We start from the raw sequence: 5050 nt of genomic DNA on the forward strand, positions 1-5050 counted from the left end.
AACCAAAACTCAGATCTTTAGTGCAATTTACAAGAATAATTGCTAAAACTCATTCATTTCTCTTTTCCACCCCTTGCATAGTGAACTCAACACATGTAGAAAATACTTGAGAGGAGGAAAGAAAGGGTGGAAGGATAATATATAAATGAGATAGTATACTGCCACCTAATTGAGAGCTGGCAGTAATTGAATCTAGCAGAGGGAAATAAACCTGCTTTGTCAGGAATCAGCATCTGAAACCAAATATTTTAATGATTAAATGCTGTCATTTACAAAATAGACTCCTTAAATGTGAATTCACTTATAGACATATTACTATCATTTTATAATTCTAACACAATTATGTAGGATTTATTATGAATGAATATTGGCTGGCTATCTGCTTTACTTCCCAATCTACTCTTTATTACTAGTATAGTTTGTGATTTCTTTGAAATTTACTTTTTAATCTTTGACAACAAAGAAGTATGTTATTTTAAGAAATCAAAATTTACATTTAGAGGGACAAGTTTTTTAGTAACTATCCTGATTTAACCTGTTACCATTGATAATACTTTATCATTACTTTTTAATATGATCCCCTAATACTTGTGTCTTCTCTGATGGAATTTAACAGATAAAAGCATACTAAAGAAGCTCATTTTGATGATACTAGGTTAGGAAGTTCTTATATTCAGTGATGAAGGAAGTTGTTGACTTCTTAAAGAGACACTTGAGCTATTTATTGTGGTTGAGGAGAAAAATAGAGTGATTTCTTAAAGTCCCTGTATGGCAAGTTATCCTTAAGGGATAGCCAGAGGTTGCCTCCTCTGCTCTGGATGAAAATAATTTTAAGTAAGAACAATAAAATTATATAGGAAATCTACAATGTCGTTTAAAGGCTGTTTTCCACACCTTGAGTTTATACAAAATTTAAGTTCAGAAAAGAGTTTTTAACACCTTGCTTATAATATATTTTTGTCAGTCTTTACATTAGCATGACTATTTTTATACAAATGAAGGCATCATCATTGAGATAGTGTACAAGAAATACTATTGTTAGAAATAAATAACAGTGCTACTAAAAGCCATATCACAAGGAGGAAACAATAAATCTGCTGAGCATCTCGGTCGCAGATGTCCCATAAACACTGCTCAACTTTGTATTCAGGAAATTATAATAGGATGCCAATGAGTTTGTTATAGCTTTTTAAGATACAGGACGATAAGGGTGGACAATGATATTTATCACTTCTCTTTTACCATGACAGCAACATAACTTTCCTTATGCCACTTGTAACCATAATTTAATTTAGAATTTATATAGCCAAACACTTATTAATAACACTATTCACAGTACTTTGCACCATTTTTGGAAGCTACATTTTTTATGCCATCAAGTGGAGTGATTAAAACAGATTTTTCGACTTGCTGTTGTGGACTATGGGCCACCGGGATTGGTGAAGGATCTCAAGATGGCTGGGTGAAAACTTGCTCTAAAAACCATTGACTGGGTAGCTTTTGTGGAGATCATGCCCCGAAAACCAGAGGGCCATTGCTAACACCCTGAAATCCTGGAATGAGACCCTCACCTCCAATGTGGCTACTCTACCTGAGAAACCACCCACCATCCACTGGACTTACTACAAGGCCAATGTAATGAAGGCCAGCTTGGTAGATGACTTTGAGAACAAGTTTAATGCCCTGAAGCTTCCTGTGCCAGAGGATAAATACAGTGCCCTGGTGGGAGCTGATGAAAAAGAAGATGTGAAAAGTTGTGCTGACTTTTTGTCTCTCAAAGAGCAGGATTGAGCAATATGAGAAAGAGCTGGAGGAGATGAGGAACATAACTCCATTTGATCAGATGACCAACAAGGATTTGAATGAAGTCTTCCCAGAAACCAAATTGGACAAAAAGAAGTATCCCTACTGGCCTCACAAGCCAATTAAGAATTTATAAACTTGAGTGTGGGAGGAAGCTCTGGCCCTTGTGTTATAAACTCTGGACATTAAAAATAATTATATAAAACAAAAAGACAAAACAAAACAAAAAACAACAACAGATATTTCCCCTAGAAAATAAATAGTTTTAATTTTTTTTCGGGCAGATTTATTTATATCAGAGAATTTCAAAATATATATTTATATAAGTGGCATAATAACATATATTGTTCTTCTTACATCAATATCCAAACCTCATGGGTAATTTAAAGAAAAATCTTAGAATTTAAAATGAAATGACATTATCAATATTGTAATGATATGTGAGCATGTATGTTGCTATGGTCTATGGAAAGAAGGATACTAATGGACACTCATAAAGTAATTTTAGTATTAGAGATGTGTACATGTGTGTGTGTATATATAGGTATATATACACTCAATATATATAAGCTTACATAATGGTTAACACTATATTTGATACATAGTATGCATTTATTAAATATTATTATTAGTGGTGAAGCAGAATTATCAGAGCTCTTATAGTAAAAGAGAAATAGTAGCTATATACATGATACCAAATCTTCTGGATGAAAAATTATTTCAATTGTTTACCTATTAATGATTATTTTCCTCTTTATTGTGCTCCAAATGCTGTTGCATTGACAGCATTTGCAAAACAATTCCTTGAATAAAATTTGTATCCTTAGCTGAAAATTCCTTTGAGTTTTGAGAAAACAAATGAGGGGAAAAGAAGGCACAGTGAACCCAGTTTATGCCCCTCTACAGACTCACTTGGCCCTAACTGCTTTGGGGGTCATCAGTCATTCCTTTAACTGAAAATTCCAGCTGTCACCTTCCTCCTCTCACCTCCTGACTTTACCAGCTGTTTCAGCTTTCTTCTGGGCTCCATCAGACCTGTTATGACCAAGTGCAAGGGTAAGTCTGCACTTGAGAAAGAGAAATATCCAAACTTTTTTGAGGGCTGTTCTATATGGGATCTGTACTAACAGATAAACTTCAACTACTATCATAGTTCTGGAGTTAGAGTTGGTGATAAATTGGGCCAAGTAGTTTCACAGAACTTCGCTGTGGTTATTTCCCAGGTCTCCAAATCTCACATTGGCATATATAAGTTTAGCAGCTTGCATAAACTTTACATTAGTTCTGGATTAAATGCTTTTGTGGCAGGAGGGGTTCAAGTGAAAGCCCTGAAATTGTTCCACTCCAGGCACACACACCAAGAAAGTAAATCAGAAGCAACACCAAAGTATTGGAGGAATTGCTGAGGTTAAAAAGAATCACCAAATACTAGTAGGATATAGGGATAGTGGGCTCCCTATTATCTCTTTTCAATTCAATAGTCTGTTTCCTGAAATATCCAGATGAATCATGAGAGATGATGCTAAATTTCCACAAACAATGGTAGCTTCAATTACAAATGCTATGCAAAATATGATACAGTCACTGGAGTATATCAACATGGACCAAACAACTGGGACCATAATAAGCACCTAGCAGTATTTATAGAAGATAAGGATACTTAATGGTATCTTTGGCAAACCCCAATAAGACTGTTATAGAATACTCCTCTAGTGTTCTGGAACAAGACTACTGTTTCTATAGCAGAGATTTGTTCTCCATTTAAAAAACATCCCATGTGTACCCCTGGGTATGTGATGGAGATTGAGTACCCAACCATGGAACATCAACTGTCAATTATGAACAGATTCACCATGTCCCAAGATCTGGTAGGCACAACAGCAATCCATTAAATGATGTAAATAACACATTCAGAACAAGGCTAGAGTAGGTCTGAAAAGCATGAGTAAATTATATTAACTGATGGCCCAGAACTGCATGTTATATACCCTTGTTACACTGAATCTTCTCTTTCAGCCCAAACTAATGGCTTCACAGGAGATTCCCTACAGATGACTAATGGAGGAAGAAAAGACTTTAGCTTTATTCTCAAATGAGTCATGTGATATGGTAAGATTAGTTGTAAATGGACCATTGCATGTTATACTCACACTCTGTGATGATCTTGAAGAACAGTGGTAAAAGGAGATCTTCCCAGGGGCCAGACCTGTAACTAGTACTTTTTTGCTCCAAGTTGTGCACTTCATATAGAAAAGGTAGTCTGAGTTATGAATATAACACTGACTATGGAAAAATGGCAAATAAATTGGCTAGCTGATGAGGAATATATAAGACTGGACGACTGTGGACAAAACATTCTAGAGAGGAGGTATCTTACATTAATTCTCACTTGAATCTTCAACTACAGCTGAATTTCTAAAAAACAAACAAAAGTATCCAAGATGACCTGTTCTGGTTGATAACCAGGCTCTCTTCACAGGATTCTTAATACTTGCACCATAGACCCTTCATAAGAGTGGCCATAGTTGCAGGAATGAAGACTATTTGGGGTCCCAAAATATAGGATCCCCTTTACCAAGGCTGAATTAACTACTGCTACTACTAAATGTTTAACCTGTTAGTGGCAGAGGCTAATAATGTGACAAGACCTCCATATAGCAGCATTTGTTGGTGTGAACGGGCAACCACTGATGGAATGTTGATTAATTAGACCCCTTCCTCCTTGGAAAGAGCAGAAATCCATCCTTACTGGAACATTGCATGGTCTATGTGTCTTTGCTAGCAACACACTCTGATAGTTTACAAAATACATGTACCCTATGTGACATGGTCAAAGGGTTTGTATTATGATTATGGGATTCACTGGTCTCACAGTGTACTCCGTTTACTAGAAGGAGCCAGCCTGAAAGAATGGTGGAATGCCCTGATAAAAACTCAGTAAAGGTGTCAGTTCAAGGAAAACATCTTGTGGGGTTAGGGCACTACCCTACAGAATACAGTTTATGCAGTGAACCAAAGGCTAATGTGTGGCATTTTGTATGTATGGTGCTACTAGAATTAATAGGTCCAGGAAAAAAGGCATGGAAATAGTGCCCCTTTTATAACCAATACTCCAATGTCTTGCTTAGGAAATTTGTGATTTGTGATTCTTGTTCTCATAAATGTATGGTCTGCCAGATATGTTGTCCTGGCTCCTGGGGAACTGGGGGAATACTTCTGCTAGGAAACAAAGTTTTCACTTAAACAA

General features: G+C 36.1%; 1 pseudogene; it reads left to right on the forward strand.

Moving 5' to 3' along the window:
• The first annotated feature begins 1454 nt into the window (after positions 1–1454).
• LOC107527558 (ATP synthase peripheral stalk subunit d, mitochondrial pseudogene) lies at positions 1455–1939 on the forward strand (annotated as a pseudogene).
• Positions 1940–5050: the final 3111 nt, after the last annotated feature.

Source organism: Miniopterus natalensis, chromosome X, assembly GCF_054644295.1.
Source record: "Miniopterus natalensis isolate mMinNat1 chromosome X, mMinNat1.hap1, whole genome shotgun sequence".
NCBI classification, from domain to species: domain Eukaryota; kingdom Metazoa; phylum Chordata; class Mammalia; order Chiroptera; family Miniopteridae; genus Miniopterus; species Miniopterus natalensis.